We start from the raw sequence: 20664 nt of genomic DNA on the forward strand, positions 1-20664 counted from the left end.
AACATCTCCATTGTGAGACTTGTTGTTACTGTGTTTGGCGTATCAAATATGTCACGGGTAGCTTGCCAGGCTATGTCGTGCGGGTGAGATACTCTCGGTAGCTTGCCAGGCTCTCCAAGAGGGGCAGAGGAATCGAACCAGGCTCGGCCGGGCTGGCTGCGTGCAAGGCAAACGCCTTACCGCTGTGATATCGCTCCAGCCCGACATAATACAAAATTCACAAAAATTTTATTTTTCATTCATGAAAAGGAGGAAATGATCTTTTTCAAGAGTCTTGAAGATAGGAAAACAGCAGGCCAGAGAGATAGTATAGCAGGTTGGATACTTACCCTGCATGCGGCTGGCCAGGATTCAATCCCCAGTATCTTATATGGTCCCCTGAGCACTGTCAGGAGTAATTCTTGAATGCAGAGCCAGGAATAAACCCTAAGCATTGCCGGTTTGGCCTGAAAAACAAAACAAAACAAAGATAGGGAAAGAACATCAAGCCACTGAATTGTCCCAGGTGGACAAGACCTGGCCCTCTTGGGATGGGGTGGGCAGAGCTCCTTCCCTCCGGGAGGCCCGAGGGGCCCTGGCTTTGCCCCTCCCTCTATCCTGAATTCAGTGCCGACCCTCTCCAGGGCAGACGGAGGGACAGTGGCAGGACAGAGTAAGGGGAATGGTTCTACCTGCGTGTTCTTGTCCTGCGTCAGAGGGATTCATTCACTAGCAGGTAAGTCCAGTAAGAGACGTGGGGCTGTGATCTCATCAAGTCACCTGCAGCTCAGCACACGTACCACAACTGAATGGAACATTATATCTTCTCTATCTGCAGCTATCCTGGTTTCTCCAAAAGTAACTAGTGCAGTGGCCTAATCAACTGAGTGAACCCCATGTCCTGTCCTTACGTGGGAAGGGCAAGTTATTCATGGATCAGCTGGCCACTCTGGGGACCTTGGTCTTTCAGAGAAGACACTCTTTACATCTGAAACGAGTGTTTGTTGGCATCCCAGACCAGCTAAAACCACGTCACTGCAGAAAGAGTTTTCCTTTTTTTTCTTATTTCCATAATTTTTAAAAAATTTTTATTAGTGAAACACCATGAGGTACAGTTGTAGACTTACAAATTTTTGTGCTTGGGTTTCAGTTACACAATGATTGAGTACCCATCCCTTCACCAGTGCCCATTGTCCACCACCACTGATCTCAGTATTCCTCCCACCACCACCCCATCCCCCCATCCCACCCCGCCTCTGTGGCAGGGCATTCCCTATTGTTCTCTCTCTCCTATTGGGTGTTATGGTTTGCAAAAGAGGCATTGAGTGGCAATCATGTTCGGTCTATAGTCTACTTTCAGCATGCATCTCCCATCCTGGGCGGATCCTCCCAACACCCTTTACTTGGTGTTCCCTTCTCTATCTGAGCTGCCTTTCCCCGCAGCATGTTGTGGCTGGCCTCCAAGCCATGGAGCGAAACTCCTGGTACTTATCTCAACTATTCTTGGATGTTAGTCTCCTATTCTGTTAGTTTATATTGCACAGATGAATGCAATCTTTCTAAGTCTGTCCCTCTCTTTCTGACTCTCTCTGACTCATTTCACTTAGCATGATACTTTCCATGTAGAACCACTTGTATGTAAATTTCACAACTTCATCTTTTCTAACAGCTGCATAGTATTCCATTGTGTAGATGTACCAAAGTTTCTTTAACCAGTCATCTGTTCTTGGGCACTCAGGTTTTTTCCAGATCCTGGCAATTGTAAACAGTGCTGCAATGAACAAGCAAGTGCAGATGTCACTTCGACTGTCCTTTTTTGCATCTCTGGGATATATTCCCAGAAGTGGTATTGCTGGGTCAAATGGGAGCTCAATTTCTAATTTTTTGAGAAGCGTCCATACTGCTTTCCAGAAGGGCAGAACCAGTCTGCATTCCCACCAGCAGTGTAGGAGGGTCCTATTTCCTTGATTCTTAATCATTGCTCCGGGTCAGGGCTCAGAAATGACCAGCTTATTTAAATTTCAAATACACAGCTTGACCAGAAATATAAAAAACTCAAAGCTTTACTCATAAAATAAAAAAAAAAAAAGCTTTCCCCGAAACTGTCACTGCAGAGTGATTGCACCGATGTGGTTTTCACGTGGATTCGATTCCATTCTGCACGCCCTGGCTGAGAGCCTGCAGGAGGGAGGCGGGGATGCGCCTGCAAACACGGTTCAGCTGATCCGAACTGCTCTGAGCTGCGCGGTGAGGTCGGAGAAAGGCACAATTGGTCTCACCTGGGCTAAAATTGGAACGAAAGATAATTAAAAAAAAAAACCCTAGGAAACAAGATGCCGTTCATCCCTTTTGAGCTTTGATGTTTAATAAAACGTATCCAAACAGACCCAGAGACTCAGGCTCCCATGAAGGATTAAAAAGTTCTAAAGGTTGGGGGCGGGGCCAGCGCTGGAGTGATTGGACAGCAGGGAGGGCGTTTGCCTTGCACACGGCCAACCCCAGCTCAGTCCCCGGCACCCCATGTGGTGCCGCGTGCACCACCAGGAGTGACACCTGATGCATCAGCATCACCAGGTGTGGTCCAACCCCTCCTCCACTCCCCTCATTAAAGTTCCTAGACTGGGTTGAAAGCTAGTACGGAAGGTGGGTGTTTTCCTTGCATGTGTCTGACTCGGGTTCGATCCCTGGTACCCTGATGGTCCCCCAACCCCCGCTAGGAGTGATCCCTGAGCACCGCCAGGTATGACCCAAAAACCAAAAAAATAAAAATAAATAAAAATACCCAAAACTCCACATTTTGTAGGAACCTTTTACCCAGTATTTTTTTGAAACACAAGTACAAAATAAAATTTAATCTACTATATTTTAGATTCCAGAGCTGAAAACTTACTTATGTAAATGAGAAAGGCATTTTATTATATTGTATTCAATGGTTTTAACTTTCTTATTTACGTAGGTTAAAAATCATTTAACAATCACAAATTGGCTCTTACTGACTTATATTCTGATCATTCTATTTGCCATTTCTTTAAGTTTTATTGGAGCAAGCAATATAAAATAACTTTTTATGTGACTAAGGGGACAAGTTGAGGTTGGGGGGAAACTGGGAAAAATGGTGGAGGGAGGGTCTCACTGGTGGTGTTGGAACACTCAACGCCTAAAACAACCGTATAAGGAACAACTTTGTACATCATGGTGTTTTAATAAAAATAGGTATATAAAATAGGTATATAAAATAAAATCTTCGTGGGAAATGTAAAGATTTTAACTTGGGTTCCATTGAATATTAAGATATTTGGGTGAGTCAGTAAATGCATAATTCAAAAATTACAATTAGGCTCTCTGCGTCCTGAGCTGGGTGGCGGTGGGATGGCTAAACGCACCGAGAAGGTGGGGATTGTGGGTAAATACGGGATGCGTTACGGCGTCTCCCTCGGGAAGATGGTGAAGAAAATCGAGATCAGCCAGTATGCCAAGTAAGTACACATGCTCCTTCTGCGGCAAGACCAAGATGAAGAGACAGGCTGTGGGCATTTGGCACTGTGGTTCCTGCCTGAAAACCGTCGCGGGGGGCGCCTGGACCTACAATCCCACTTCTGCTGTCACAGTCAAATCTGCCATCAGACGACTGAAGGAATTGAAGGACCAGTAGATCTGCCATCTGAAGCATTGCTAGCCTATAATAAATGGGTTAATTTATGTAAAAATAAATTACAGTAAGGACTAGAGAAATAGTATGAGGAGTTAGGCATTCACCTTGCAGGTGGCAGATCCAGGCACCCCAGGTGGTCCCAAGGCCCTTCCAGGAATGATTCTTGAGCCAAGAGCCAGAAGTAAGCCCTGAGGACCCCCAGTGTGACTCAGGAATGAATTATTCTCCTCGACCCCTGGTCTGGTGTCAAGACTACATCTTAATACCCTCTCCCTTCACCTCCAACCTCCCTGGGAAGAACTTCGGGCTTCCCTGGATATTCTCTGATATTTTTTTTTTGGTTGTTATTTTTTTTTTCGGGAGGGGGGGGAAGGGTCACACCTGGCGATGCTCAGGGGTTCCTCCTGGCTCTGCACTCAGGAGTTACTCCTGGTGGTGCTCGGGGGACTGTGTGGGATGCCGAGGATTGATCCGGGGTCAGCTACGTACAAGGCAAACGCCCTCCCCGCTCTGCTATGGCTCCGGCCCTGGGTATCCTCTCTGCTTCACCCTGCTTGCCCCAACCTCTCCTCCTCACTCACCTGCTGAATTCCTGCAAAATCTTAGCTGCCACATCTCCTACTTCTCCAAATCCCCCCGGCTCTTTCGCGGCTGCCAAGGGGACACCTACAACTTGCTCCCAGGGCAGACCCACCCCTCGGGATAATAAATAAAAATGTTTGTGCACGATTTCTGTGGTTCTCAGCGATTCCCCATCTCCAGCTCGGCAGTGGCTCTCAACTCTCCCCTCTGGACTCACCGCAAGTCTTCTAGATCCTTCTAGAAATGTCCGTGTCGGTGAATGGGTGCCAGATCTGGGCCTGGACTCATGTGTTCCTCTCCATGTCTGCTGCGGGGTGGCACAGAAACGGTGCTGCCCCCGGAACTGAGCATCCTCGTTGGATTTTCTTTCTCTGTTTTGCGTTTGGGGGCCAGTCTTGCTGGCGCTCGGGGATTGAACAACACCTTCCCACATGTGGGAATGTCTCTGGGTCCTCTGACGCCCTCCAACTCTGCTCATCCTACAGGCTGAGAACTCCACTGAGGCCACAAGGCCCAAGGCAAAGGTGATGGCCTCGGGGAACAAGAGTCTCACCCAAGAGACCCCACAAGGCAGCCCAGAAAGCAGGCTGCATATCAGTGTCTCTGGCTGTTCTGGGGGTCTGGCCACTAGGCACAACTTTGTCATTTCCCCTGCACAAAGCATGGAAAGAGGGCAAGCTCGCAGCCAGGGTTCTTTAGAGAAGTTCCCTGGATTCTTGCTTTGGTTGTGGTGGTGGTGGTGGTGGTTGTTTGGGGGGGGGGGGGGTGGAGGTCACACCCAGTGATGATCAGGGCTGACTCCTGGCTCTGTGCTCAGGGATCACTCCCAGTGATGCTCAGGGGACCATATGGGTTCCGGGGATGGAACCCAGGTTGGCCGCACACACGGCGAGTGCCCTGCCCACTACACAATTTCTCCTGGTTTTCCTCCTCCTCCTTGCTAATCCCCTGGGTGGAGGTAGGGGGACACCAGCCAGGAGGGAGAGTGGGAAGGAGCCTGTGTGCCTCTCAGATGAGGGTGGCCGTCAGCCATCCCTCTTCCCTGCACACAGGCTCGCCTTGTTCTTCCATTTCTGGCTGGGTGATAAAACGTTAAATGTCATTTCCTGTATCAGTGGTTAACCACTAGCTGCTGGAGCCGAGATTTTCCAGCAGTTCTGAAGGAGATAAAAAAAAAAAGGAAAGAAAGAAAAGACACACCAGAAAACCCCACTTTCAGTACCCCCCTCTGCACCCTGTGGGAACTGCGTGACCCGTGGGGTCCAGGGGAGGTAGGAGAAGGGGGTGCATAAAGGTTGGGCTTGGACTTCCTCCTGCTCCATCCAGGAGGAGCCGCAGAGAAGGGGGCTTTGGGGGAGACCCTCTCCAGCTGCATCACCCCCTGGAACACGGGCTTTTTCATGTCCTTGACTTCCTGCAGCAATGGCATCCTCCTCCGAGAACCCCAAAGTGCGCTGAGGGTACACAGCACCGCTGAAACTTCACATGGCAGGAACTGCGGTCCAGAGGCTGTGTGTGTGTGTGTGTGTGTGTGTGTGTGTGTGTGTGTGTGTGTGTGTTGTGGGATGGGGGGGTTGAGCTGAATGGTTCCTCCCGTGGCCTTGGAAACCTCCATCACCTTCCCCAGAGGACTCACCCGGAGAGGTCAGACTCACCCCCACATGCAGGGCAATGCCCACCGCCCTCCCTGCGGCTGCTGCCCTGGGTGCCTCCCTGCTCCTCCAGGCCCCAGGCCCCTCACCCAGTGTGGGCTGAGTGTACCCCTCCACACCGTGGGTCCCCGTGTTCTCAAGCCCCTCCAGGCCCTGCCAGAGTCTGAGCTTCCGGAAACAGGTGCGGGGGTTCACCTAGAAGGACACTATCGTGATAGCCAAGAAGGGACCGTCTGTTCTGCCCAGCGCCTGCCCCCACCCGGGGTGCGTCCAACCCCAGTGGGGAAACCCAGGGCGGGGGTGGGGTGGGGTGGAAGAATAGAGAAGTCACAGGGGAAGGGACGCTGAGAGGGGAGGTGGGAAGGCCCCAGTGGCCAGTGCATCACCTAGTCGAAAGAATGAGAGGTGAAAGCCCTTCCAGAATCCTCCACCTCTGGGAGCCTGAGTGATAGTACAGCAGGGAGGGTGTTTGCCTCGAATGCGGCTGACCTGAGTTCGATTCCCAGGACCCTATAGGGTTCCCTGTGCTCCGCCAGGAATAATTTCTGAATGCAGAGCTGGGAGTAGGTCTTGAATATTGCAGAGGGCACTCCCCCCACCCCCAAAAAAAAGAAAAGAAGAGGAAAAGAAACCTCAATTTGGGATGAAGGTTCTGCTCTCTGCCTCCCTTGTCGCTGGTCCCTGCATCTCTGATGAGCTCCCAGTGGCCCCCGTGTGCACACACGCCTCAGTGTGAGCCCTGATTGACCAAGCCAGTTTCCATCTTTGCTCCATCACCAGGAGAAGCTCCGTAAGGACCGAATGGGGAGTTCTGCTGCTCACACACAGTTCCCTGTTAGGGCCCCTGAGACCCCCAGTTCCCTCTGCAGCATCAAACACTTAACTTTTGACTCCCCCAAAGCTTACCCATAGTCAGTCAGCCTTGGGATCGCAAGGGACTGGTGGTGGGGGCAACTTCACCTTTGACCTTAGATCCCACCAACCCCGCTCCTGCAGAGGCCAGAACCCAGGGGCTCGAGTCACCCCCTCTGTCCACACCCGCACTTGACTGACTTCCTGAATGCAAATGCCCTGCCAGGCTAAAGTGGACCAAGGCCTGACCGCTGTCCATCAGGGGTGGATGTGCAAACAGGGGGCTCCACTGGGCCGCCGGTGAGCGCGTGTCCTTCTGTCCGGGTGTCCCTGCCTGTCCCCGCTAGTCACCCTGGGGCTCCGCAGCTGGTCCTGCCCCCCTCCCCGCACCCCCAATGCTGACGTCACCGAAGGAGACGGATCCGGGCAGGCACCCGGGAATGGAAGCAGATGAAGCGTCTATTTTGGGGCCGCTGAAGTCGTGGGTGGACTCATGATTCACGGAGCGCTTCTCGCAGCTTCTGGAAGGCGGGAGGAGGCGCAGGGGGCCGCCCCCGGGGGTGCTGTGGGTGACAATGACGTTTGGGGTTTCCTCTTTCCAAGGCAGCTTGGGCTTCGCGGTGATGGATCCTGCTGGCCGCTTTGTTTCAGCTGGGCCCAGAGCAGGGTCGGGAGGGAGGAGATGAAACAGCACCGGGGCAGGGGCACCCCGGGGGGTCCCAGTGGTGGGGGTGGGGGCGGGGCAGTCCGAGAGCCACACATCCCTGGGGGCTGCTGAGGACCGGAGTGGCCCCTGGCATCTGGGTCTGGCGCGGTGGAGGGAAGGGGCGCCCTGGAGGGTCCAGCAGGCGGGCGCCCTCCCTGCCCGCACGGGCCCTGCGGCTGGGACCCCCGAAACAGGACGAGCTCTTGGGCCACTGGGTCTCCTCGGGGTTGCGGGAGCAGGACGGGAAGGGCCGCTGCGAGCGGACCTGACGCTGGAAGCAGCCCGGCCACCCCGCGCCGCGCCTGCCCGCTTGGCCTGCGCCTGTCCCTGCCCCGGACCCTGGACCCTGACACTGACCACCCGCCCCGGCCCCGACTGCGGAACCCCGGGTGCGAGTCCCAACTCAGGGGTCTGCCAGGGCAGCAGAGGGACCAAGAGCACTCCACACCACCACACACACACACGACCGTCACACCTCACACCCCACACCACACACACAGCGTACATCACACAGCAACACAACACAGACCACATACATCACACAGCAACACAACACACACAACACCTCACCCCACACACTCTACACCTCACATCCCAGACAACACACATCACACTCCATGCCACACACAACACGTCATACCTCACACCTCATACAACACACAACACACACGACATACATCACACACCAACACAACACACAACACACACCACAACACACACACAATACCTCACCCCACACACTTTACACCTTACCCCCCACACAACACACATCACACTCCATGCCACACACAACATGTCACACCTCACACAACACAAGACATATGTCACACCTCACACAACACACACCACAATGTACACCACATACATCACATACCAACACAATACACACCACAACACACACACCATACATCACACTCCAACACAACACACAACACACACCACAACATACACAACACTTCACCCCACACACTCTACACCTTACACCCCATACAACACACATCACACATCGCACTCCATACCACATGCAACACATCTCACACCTCACGTCTTACATAACACACGATGCACGTCAACCTCCACACACCACATTTTACACCACACACAACACACATCACACCTCATGCTCCATATGTCACATTCCACACCCCACAAATCACACCTCACATCCCACATGTCATACCGCACACCCCATACCTCACACCTCAAACTCCACACCCCGCACCTCACACCTCACATCCCACACCTCACACTTCAACCCCACACTCATGTGTCACACCCTATACCTCATACCCTAACCCCATGCCTCATGACATCCTCCCATCACCCTGTTCTTCCAGGAGCCTGGCAGCCATGCCCACGAGCTGCTTCCGGCTCCATATAAGCTCATTAACACCATGATCAAGGAAATCACAAATAAATCTCAAAAGAGATCAACAAGCTGCAGAGATGCCTCCAGACCAACGTCACCATCCAGTTAAACATTTAACTCCAGTTGTATCACCCAATTTAAAATTTTAGAATTCTCATACTCTACACCATTGACATAACAAGATGTTAGCATATAACATTGGACGGGCTGTTAAGTAGAAAGCAACCAATCTCAATAATACACACACACACACACACACACACACACGGTTCAACCTATAACAACATGTTAGATGTTAGTAATCTCTTATACAGGGCTTAATGGCTCCAAAGTGAGATACAACAATCTTTGTATAATCTCCTGCGGCCTCCCCCTCGCCGCCCGGGTTGGGTGATCTCTGGTCGCTCCCCCACCCAGGACGGCCCATGTCACGGGCAGACAGAGGAGGAAACGAGGGCCAAGCCAGTTGGTTGATGACTTGCCGTTTATTCCATTCTCCCCAGGTGCCTGTTCCAATCTCACTAAACTCCCCATTCTAATCTCACACTGCCCCTCATTCCCGTCTCCTTCTGTCTCTCCCGCTCATCTCTCTGTGCTCCATCTCGAAGCCTGGGCTCTCTTTCTCCACGTGCCTGCTCCTGTATTCTTCTACATTCTCCTCCCTCTGTCCCCCTTGCTAGTCTCTCTGCGCTCCATCTTGCTGCCCTGTTCTCTCTCTCCTCTCTCTCTAACTCTCTCGTCTTCTCCAACTCCCCAGCACTGGAGGTGGATGCTATACCCAGTCCAGTAGCAGAATCAACATTAGAAAGCCCTTCCTGACCACCCATCAGGCTCAAGGGTGGAAACACCACCAAGGGGCATTCCTCTTCTCCTTAGTCCGATAACTTAATTAACATCTTAATTCTACTTCTTAATATTAGTTATTTTGTATGGACACAGTAAGAGATAAATTGAGCTTGTAAGGTGGCTCTCCTGAGAACATTTCGCCCCAGACTCAGACTATAGTGCTCAGGCCAGATTAATCTTTCCTAACCCTAGCAGGGTCCTACTCCAGTTATTACTTTTGGGATCATGGCAGCGTTTGTCCATAACCATGTTCTTAACTTATAGTTAGGCATTATGGCACTCTGATGCCATACCCAGGCCCATTTCAACGCCAGGGTAGCACATAGCTCACTGCTTGCCCTGGGTCCATCCAGTCCCTCTTTGAGACCCTGCTTTTGGGGTGCTAGGAAGTAAGGGCAACTGAGGTTTAGGTCGAGAGAACAGATCCCCTGGAGGTATTATTATCTGGAGTCAATTAACTCCCATGTTACAAAATGATAGCATCAATTGTCTTCTTATGACCATACGAAAAGGATATTGCTCTGAATTAACGATGCAAAGGACTTAAGGAGAAGAGAAAAACAATATTTCCAAGTCAACAGAGCACAAAGAAAGAGGTTACAAATAAACACAGAGGAATGGGAGCACTGTGGTGGGAGTAACCCAAGCTCCCTGTGGCAAGGCAGAAAGGACAAACCAATGTTATCCTACAAATCTTCACACACTTTCTTCTAAGAAAACTTTTTTGGATCATTTTTAGCAGATTATTCATAACAAGCTATACAAAATAAGTTATTTATGGCCTATGATTGGGGCAGGTTTGGGTGGTGGTTGGGAAAATTGGCAATAATGGTAGTGGGAAGGTGTTATGATGGTGGGATTGGTGTTGGAATGTTAAACATAATTATTGTGAACAACTTTATAAAATAAATTTTTTTATTAAAAAATTTTTAAATAGTGAGACATCATGAGGTACAGTTGCAGACTTACAAATTTTTGTGCTTGGGTTTCAATTGTACAATGATCAAACACCCATCCCTCCACCAGTGCCCATTTCCCACCACCACGGATCCCGGTATCCCTTCCACCACCCATTCCCCCCCCCCCCCATCCCACCCTGCCTCTGTGGCAGGGCATTCCCTTTTGTTCTTTCTCTCTTATTGGGTGTTGTGGTTTGCAAAAGAGGCAATGGGTGACAATCATGTTTGGTCTACTTTCAGCATGTTTCTCCCATCCTGGGAGGATCCTCCCAACACCTTTATTTGGTGTTCCCCTCTTTATCTGAGCTCTCTTTTCCCCTAGTATGTGTGGTTGGCCTCCAAGTCATGGAGTAAAATTCCTGGTACTAATCTCGGCCATTCTTGGGTGTTAGTTTCCTATTTTGTTACTTTATGTTCCCCAGATGAATGCAATCTTTCTATGTCTATCCCTTTCTTTCTGAGTCATTTCGCTTAACATGATACTTTCCATGTAGTACCACTTGTATGTAAATTTCGTGACTTCGTCTTTTGTAACAGCTACATAGTACTCCATAGTACATAGTGAGCCACCCTCGAGAACATCATGCGATGACTGGAATGGGAAAGCATGGGAGTGAAGATAGATGGTCGGCAACTACACCACCTCCGCTTTGCTGATGACATCGTTCTAATAACACCAAACATCAGCCAAGCAGCACAAATGCTGAATGACTTTGACCGTGAATGTGGAAAGGTCGGACTACAGCTGAATCTTACGAAGACAATGTTTATGAGAAACAGCCTTGTTCCTGACGCTCCATTCGCTCTCAACGGAACCACCATCTCCGAATGCAACAGTTATATATACCTAGGTCGAGAAATCAACATGATGAATGACCTGGCACCTGAGTTGCGCAGGAGGAAGAGAGCGTCTTGGAATGCCTTCAAGAGCATTGAAAAAATAACTAAAAGGACAAAAAAACCTCCAGCTACGAGCACATCTCTTTGATTCCACTGTTCTTCCTGCATTAACATGTGCCTCAGAGACCTGGACCCTACGAAAACGGGATGAGAACGCTATTTGGGTATCTCAAAGAGGAATCGAAAGAACTATGCTTGGAATATCACGATTCACTCAAATGAGAGATAGAATCCGGAGTTCTGATCTTCGTCAACACTCAAGAATCAGGGACGCTGTCTCATTTGCCAAGACATCAAAAATCAGATGGGCTGGACATGTAATGAGGTTTACAGACAACCGCTGGACTAGAGCCATTACTGATTGGATTCCACGGGGCATCAAAAGATCACATGGACGCCCACCTACAAGATGGTCAGACTTCTTCGTCAAGACCCTAAATGATCGGTTTGAGGTTCTGCATGTTCCTAGAACGAACAGATACCATTGGGCTACGCTAGCACGCAACCGGGATGAATGGAGACGTTACTGGCACCTGCTCGAATAAATCGATGAATAACGGGGATTAAGTGATTAAGTGATTAAGTGACATAGTACTCCATTGTGTAAATGTACCAAAGTTTCTTTAACCAGTCATCTGTTCTTGGGCACTCAGTTTTTTTCCAGATTCTGGCTATTGTAAAGAGTGCTGCAATAAACAGACAATGGGAGCTCAATTTCTAATTTTTTGAGAATCGTCCATACTGTTTTCCAAAAGGGCTGAACCAGTCAGCATTCCCAGCAACAGTGAAGGAGTGTCCCTTTCTCACCACATCCGCGCCAGCACCGGTTGCTTTTGTTCTTGTGGATATGGGCCAGTCTCTGTGGTGTGAAGTGATATCTCATTGTGGTTTTGATCTGCATCTCCCTGATGATTAATGATGTGGAGCATTTTCTCATGTGCCTTTTAGCCATTCGGATTTCTTCTTTGTGAAAGTTTCTATTGATTTCATCTTTTCTATTCATTTCATCACTTCATTTCCTATACAAATAAAATTTTAAATTTAAAAAAAGAAACAAGAGGCTCAGAGAGATAGTACAGGGGTAAGTTCTCTGCCTCCCTAAGGCCAACCCCAGTTCAATCCCTGGCATTCTTTGATCCTCTGAGCATCACTGGGGGTGAACTGCTATTGGGAAAGCTAGAGAGATTTTCCTATACTCTTTGTGTAGGATAAAGAACTGCAAATGAACACTCATTACAATAGGCAGAATCTGGAAAAAACCTGAGTGCCCAAGAACAGATGACTGGTTAAAGAAACTTTGGTACATCTACACAATGGAGTACTATACTATGTAGCTGTTAGAAAAGATGAAGTCATGAAATTTACATACAAGTGGTACTACATGGAAAGTATCATGCTAAGCGAAATGAGTCAGAAAGAGAGGGATAGACATAGAAAGATTGCATTCATCTGGGGGACATAAAGTAACAAAATAGGAGATTAATATTCAAGAATAGCCGACATCAGTACCAGGAGGATTACTCCATGGCTTAGAGGCCAGCTGGACATTCTAGGGGAAAGGGCAGCTCAGATAGAGAAGAGATCACCAAATAAAGGGTGTCTGGAGGATCCTCCCAGGAGGGGAGATACATGTTGAAAGTAGACTATGGACTGAACATGATTGCCACTTAATGCCTCTTTTGTAGACCACAACACCCAATAAGAGAGAGAGAACAAGAGGAAATGCCCTGCCACAGAGACAGGGTGGGATGGGGGAGGGATGGGGGGGGGGGGAATGATACTGGGATCCATGGTGGTGGGAAATGGGCACTGATGGAGGGATGGGTATTTGATCATTGTATAATCAAAACCCAAGCACAAAAATTTGTAAATCTACAACTGTACCTCATGGTATTTCACTAATAAAAATTTTAAAAAAAGAACTGCAAACGATGGAGTTTGAAAGCACCCAGGTGTTGGGGACAGAAGCACAGATAGTCTGTAGACCAGAGTGGACGGTCTTCCCTGGAGAAAGGAGAACAGACTGGCCAAGAGCAGGTCAGGACCTGCTGGACCAGCTAGACTAGCTTCAGAGGTACCCCGGGAAAATGGGGCCAGAGAGGATTTGCTCAGATGAATTCAAGAACTAGGAGCAAAGGGGACAGGAAGTTAATAGAGTTTCACGAGGAGACAAGGGGGAGTGTGTTAGATATTAACCCTATGTGTTTTAGGCTTCATCAGTGAGTTGCGATTTTCCTTCTCTGGCAGAGAAGCTTACAGTGCTCTTATGAGCACTCCTAATCTCCTGAGTTTATCTTTAGCCTCTCCTTTGTGCTTTACCCCTCATCCTATTAAATTCCCCAAATCAGGTTTGGTTACTTATAAAGTCAAACATTCTGGTGGCTCTGGATTTTGTATCTGCAGTGAATTATTTGCTTTTCTCTTTTCCCTATAACCTTTTCATAGTTTACTACAGAACAACATTCTTTGCCTAAACACAGAAGGACCATTAATCTATGATCCTAATATTGCAGAGTTTATTGACTCTGAAATATATTTACTCTTGGCACTATAGCGCTGTCTTCCCATTGTTCATCGATTTGTTCAAGCAGGCACCAGTAATGTATGTCTCCATTGTGAGACTTGTTGTTACTGGTTTTGGCATATTGAATATGCCACAGGTAGCTTGCCAGGTTCTGGCATGCGGACGGGATACTCTCGATAGCTTGCTGGGCTCTCTAAGAGGGACGGAGGAATCGAACCTGGGTCAGCCACGTGCAAGGCAAATACCCTACTCACTGTGCTATCGCTCCTCCTGGCATCTATCATAATTTCTTGACTCGGGCTTCAGTTACCATAGTTCCTAACACCCAAAAAAGCTGGGTCCTACTGAGAGACTTGGATGGACCCAGAGCAAGCAATAAAGCTATCCTGGCTTCAATATGAACGATCACGATCATCCTGTTGTTCGTTGATCGCCTCGAGCAGGCACCAGTAACGTCTCCTTCATCCTAGCCCTAAGATTTTAAAAAGTGCCATAATCACTGCTCTTTCAGGGTTAGGAGAATGAGACCCATCATTGTTACTGGTATTTGGCATATTGAGTACGCCATGGGGAGTTTGCTAGACTCTGCCGTGCGGGCAAGATACTTTTGGTAGCCTGCTGGGTTCTCCAAAGTAAGAATGAGATAATAAGATGTCCAGCTGGGTTTTACAGTCTCTGGGTCTTGGCCGTTGATGGGATTACCTGGCGCTGGGGGCAGTTGGTGGGTTGTGGGAAGCTGGCCCTTTAACTGACCAAGGCCTAAGTGCCTGTGCTACGTGACCTGCAACAGGCACAGCCTGTGCCACGTGACTTGCAACAGGCAAGGCCAGTGCTAGGTATGGTTACCTTGAGGTATGGTGATAACAAGAAGTAACTATCTCTTGCCTAGTATGTGATGCCTATAAATCATACGGACATGGCCCTGTGTGTAACAAACCTCCCTAACCATATATGGGCACGGCCTTCTGTGTAGCTGCCTCGCTAATGGATATATACCCTGATTGCCCCCAATAAAGTCTGTCCCTTTTTCTCTCTGTTTCTGAGCTGCATTCTGTCTCTTGTGTCTCGTGTTCATTCGGTCGGTCCTTCCCAGCACCTACGGATCCTAGGGCCACCTCCGCGGGCCGGAGAGTGGTCTAGCGGGGCCCCCCGCAGTGGGTGTGACCCTGCCTACTGGAAGATGGAGGATCTGGGTGGAGGATGCTCAGCCCCGATCCAAGCAGGCTTGGAGATCTCAGCCCCAGGACCCGCATGCCTGGGTTCCTCTGCCGGTTCCTTCATGCATGAGGTTTGTCTGGTTGTGTGGAGGGTGGTCTCAGCATGGCTATGGCTGGTTCTGGAGCCACAATATGAATGTTTCTATATGAAACAGCCTAGAAATCGTAAAGCACAGTTACATACAAACCATAATCAGCTAAACAACAGGACCCCACGGGGTAGGAACAACTAAACTGGCCTGAGGACTCAGTCTGTGATTTATAGTAAAAGCCCAGCTGGCTTTTTAACCTTAGCCCCCAGAGTCCAGGGAACTAAGTTTTGGAATCTACATTTCTTACTGTGTTTATCCAAATAACTGCAAACATTAATAAGAAGTAAACTTAATTGTTTAATATGTACTAGCAGCAAGGGAAAGAAAAAAGCAATATAGATACATGTTGCCCCTGGGTGAATTTCTCAGTATAGTCTCTAGACAAAGCATCTCCTTGAGTTTATCCCCCCAAAGAATTACTTTTGTAAAAAATACTTTACCTCCTAGTACCTCAAACCCCCTCAGATTTTGTACAATAGGCTATTCAGCTCTGAATAAACTGTCCATTGACCATCGGTCTGTGGTCCCCGTCCCTTTGTTCCTCTGGGGAGATGGCCCTTGGCCACCAAACACGTCTTACCAAGGGTTCCCCCAACACAAGCTTTCCTCACAGACATGGAATAAAGAAAATGAATTTTAGGTAGTTGCGGGGGGAAAAAAAACAAGGGAAAGTGGAGAAAGAAGCATGGTGTGATGCTAAACAAGCTGAGAGAAGATAGTTTCCAGTGAGAAGAGACCTAAGTGGAGAAATTTAAAAATATTCCCAAGGGAACATTCTAGAAGGTGCACGGAAGAGGAAGTGGAGGAGGAAAAACTATTGGGAGAGAGAGAGGGAGAGAGTGTACGTGTGTCTTGGCCTATTCACTGCGGATGAAACCCAAACCTTGAGGCAATGGGTAGGGAAAAAAGGAGACAAAGGAGGAAAAGAAATGTAAATAACGCCCTCAAAGCCTAATTAAATTCCCAAAAGGAACAAAGATCAATTCAAGAACCGGGAATGTGGCTTGGTGGTAGCTGCATGCGCCTAGCCTGTGTGAGGCCCTGGTTTCCTTCCAGGAAACACAAAAGAAAGGAAATAAAAGAAGAAAGAACTCCAAGTAGAACCGTGAAATCCCCTCTCAAGAGGCAGCCAGAGTCCCACTGAAGGAACTGGGGGAAGAGAAATCAGCCAGTTGGAGCCGGAAGTTGGCTGGTTAGGACCTGTCTGGAGCTGATTTATGAACCAGGAACCCGGAGAACTGGATGCGTGGGTTTCCTTCAAACAATGTGAAAAGAGGGAGATGTTTACTTTTACAGCTTATCCTGAGAACTTTGCACAGATTGACAGGTTGTGGAACTGACGAGACAGCCTTATTCTTACAAACTGAGAAAGAGGGGTGGCCGTTTCCAACCTCTCCCCAGCCCCCCTCCCCAACGAAAGAAAATAAATCCTTATTAACCCCCCAAAAAGAAATTTGAAAGAGAAAAGCCCAGGGTAGAGACAGGACCCATTCCCAAGCACTCTGAGAACGTGCGGGCGGGACGAGGAAGGGAAGGTTTCTGGAGAAAAGAATGAAATGAGATATTAAAGGGGAAAGAAAAAAGAAGATGAACGCTATCAGCCAGGCTGGAAGCACAGCTCGGATCCCTTCTGGTGTATATTTAAAGCCACATGCCAATAGTTGGTTCCAGGGTTACCAAAACAGAGATGGAGCCAGGAGAGCTTCTGTGATTTATGTACAATAAGGTGGGTGGGGCCTGAGACAGGAATGAGCTCCCAAGTCAGCACAGCCCAAGTGCTCACTTCTCCAAAGCTATATGTGTTGGCAGTGGTATAAGGAAGGATGGGAAGACTCCTGAGGGCACAAGAAGAGATTCAACACAGACGAGGCAAGACCATGGGGACCAAAGGCCTCAGGTATTCAAGGATGATGCCGGGAGTAAGATGTTCAGGAGTAACCCAGAGTCCATTGTGGAGAACCATGGGGTTGAGGGTGGGAGGAGACAGTGTGAGAGTTGGATGAGTGTTAACACACCCACCGGAGCTCTCGAGAGGGGTATGAACAACGGGAGGAAATTAAGGGGTAGGCAAAAATAAAGAGACTGCAGAGACAATCCTACCACATGCATTCAATGCAAGGGGAAGAGAGTAACAGAGGAGACGAGTGGGTGGGTTTGCATGGCAAGATGAAAACACACAGTGAAGAGGTCTTGGTAAACTTGTTACAGAAGAAGAAAAGGTAGTTAAGAGAAGGGAAGAAGCAAGCTAATCACTATTCACAGTAGCCAGAATCCAGAAACAACCCGGCTGCCTGAAAACAGATAACTGGATACAGAAACTATGGTATCTACACAGTGGAATACTATGCAGCCAGCCACCAGGAAAAATTAAGTCATGACATTTATTTATACATGGATGGACACAGAGAGTATCATACTGAGTGAAATGAGTCAGAGGGAGAGGGACAGACATAGACTGATAGCATTTGTGGGACATGAAGTGCGTGCGCGCGCGCGTACACACACACACACACACACACACACACACTCATACACAGAGTAGCACACACCACATTGGATGGAATGTAAAGTAGAAGGCACTGTAGTAGCCTAGAAACACTGTCCTCCCATTGTTCATCGGTTTGCTCAAGCGGGCACCAGTAACATCTCACAATTAATCGTGAGATTTGCTGTTTCTGTTTTTTGCATATCGAATACACCACGGGGAGCTTGCCAGGCTTTGCCATGCGGTGGTAACTTGCCGGGCTCTCCAAGAGGGGCAGAGGAATCGAACCTGTGCAAGACAAATACCTTACCCACTGTGCTATCCTTCCAGTAGAAGGCAACCGATCTTTTTTTGTTTGTTTGTCTGTTTGATCAGTTGCTGTTTAGTCCATTCTCCCCACGTGCCTGCCCCAGTCTCTCTGAACCTCCCATTCTAGTCTCACACTGCCCCTCATTCCCTTCTCCTCCTGTCTCTCCTGCTCATCTCTTGAAGCCTAGGCTCTCTCTCTCTCTCTCTCTCTCTCTCTCTCTCTCTCTCTCTCTCTCTCTCTCTCTCTCTCTCTCCCCCCACGTGCCTGCTCCTGTATTTTTCTTCTCCCTCTGTTCCCTTGCTAGTCTCTCCACGCTCCATCTTGCTGCCCTGTTCTCTCTCTCTCTCATCTCTCTCCAACTCTCTTGTCTCTCTCCAACTCCGAAGGCAACCAATATTGATGAAGAAAATAGTAACACACAAGGCTTAACCTGTAACAACATGTTAGTAATCTTTTATACAAGGGCTTAATGGCTTCAGGGTGAGATACAACAATCTTCACATACTTTCTTCTAAGGAAATATTTTTTGATAATTTTTAGTGAATTATTCATAACAAGTAATATAAAATAAATTATTTAGAGCCTGCCATTGGGGCAGGCTTAGGTGTTGTTTGGGAAAATTGGAAATAATGGTTATGGGAAGGTGCAATGGTGGTGGGATTGATGTTGGAATATTGAATGTAATAAATTTTAAAAACTAAAGAAAAAATTGTTACATATAGTATGAGACTAATACTCAGGGGCAGTAGAAAAGAAGGCCAAGAAGACTGGCCCACGGTTGAAAGTTTGCCATAAGACGGGGGGATCGCGGGGGTGGGGAGTTAGGGCAGAGAAGGGACCGTTATGACAATGATCGTTGGAAATGGTCACTCTGGAGCCCTGGAAGAGAGTAAGAGGATACACATGACAGCCTTTCAGTGTTTGTATTATAAACCACAGTGCCTAAAAGTAGAGAGTGAGAGAGAGAGAGACAGAGAGAGAGGGAGGAGAGAGAGGGGGGAAGGGAAAGAGAGAAAGAGAGGGAGAGAGGAAAAGAGGGAGGGAGGGAGGGAGGGAGAGAGGGAAAGAGAGAGAAAGAGAGGGAGGGAGGGAGAGAGAGGGAGAGAGAAGAAGGGAGAGACAGGATGGGGGGCTCCAGGCTCCCAGGCAAGAGGGGAGAGTCCACAGGGTGTCCTGGAATAAGGGGGTTAGGAAGCCAGGGGCCGGAGCCAGAGGGCAGCAGGTAGGGAGGGCGTTTGTCTTGCATGTGGGTTTGATCCTCACATCCCATATATCCCCCCTGGGCATCACTGGGAATGATTCCTGAGTGCAGAGCCAGGAGTAACCCCTGAGCATAGCTGGGTATGCCTGCCCACCACGCCTCCCCCCCAAAAAAAAGTTAGGGTGATTTACTAACAGGGAGCAAGGCATCTGATGGAGAGGACGGAGACAGGATTAGCAAACAAAACCTTCCGAACAGTAATAAAGGTGAATATGGGCATGAATGAATATATTTATTTGAGGGGAGGTAGCTCGGGAGGGGGGGGCTACTCCTGGCTCAGGAGCGACCCCTGGGAATGCTCAGGGGACCATATGACACAAGGATTTGAGCCAGGCTCAGCCGCATGCCAGTCAACTGCCTCATGCTCTGCTCTCTGTCCCGCCCTGCTCACAAGTAGAAAACGGACACGACAAGTGAACGTACAAATAAGCCGAGGAAAGAAATGGTGGAGAGGAAATCACAGTGGCCAGAGACATAAGAGAGTGGGTGGGGCACTTGCCTCGCATGCAGCCAACCTCTGTCCCTGAGCCCAGAGTGATTCCTGAGCGCAGAGCCAGGAATAAACCCTGAGCGTTACTAGCTGTGCCCCTGCCCCGCCCCACCCCCCAAAAAAGAGAGTTCAGGACAATGATAAAACTCAGAAGTAGACAACGTTGAAGTCCATGCACAGGACCGGATATGACATCAGCTGCAACAAAAGTGGAGGTTAGACAACTTGAAGGTGGAGTGATGAAAAACGTCTCCGCTGACACAGAGAAACAAGGGGCTTGGAGGAGGAGACGTCCTTCCGGAGAGGAATGCCTTCCAACCTCGATGAAAGCCTCCAACCGCAGATCCCAAAATCTCAAAGTAGCTTACATAAGAAAAACACAAAAATCCTCGCCAAGCATATCATTGTCAAGTTGCTGGGGGAAAAAAAAATAGAGAGAGAAAGAGAAGACTATAAGGGGCTGGAGAGAAAATACAAAGATTAAGTCCTTACCTTGCATCAGCTGACCTCAGTTCAATCCCTAGCGTTGCATGAATCACCTTAAGCACGGGCTGGAGCCATAGCACAGCGGGTAGGCATTTGCCTTGCATGTGGCCGACACAGATGACTCGAGTTTGATTCCTCCTCCCCTCTTGGAGAACCTGGCAAGCTACTGAGAGTATCTCGCCCGCGTGGCAAAGCCTGGCAAGCTCCCCGTGACGTATTTGATATGTCAAACACAGTAACAACAAAGTCTCATAATGGAGACGTTACTGGGCCTGCTCAAGAAAATCGATGAACAACAGAAT

General features: G+C 48.8%; 1 pseudogene; it reads left to right on the plus strand.

Moving 5' to 3' along the window:
- Positions 1 to 3327: 3327 nt before the first annotated feature.
- Positions 3328 to 3678, plus strand: LOC130027189 (60S ribosomal protein L37a-like; annotated as a pseudogene).
- The last annotated feature ends 16986 nt before the right edge of the window (positions 3679 to 20664 follow it).

This window comes from Sorex fumeus, unplaced genomic scaffold (assembly GCF_029834395.1).
Source record: "Sorex fumeus unplaced genomic scaffold, SorFum_2.1 ptg000003l, whole genome shotgun sequence".
NCBI lineage: Eukaryota > Metazoa > Chordata > Mammalia > Eulipotyphla > Soricidae > Sorex > Sorex fumeus.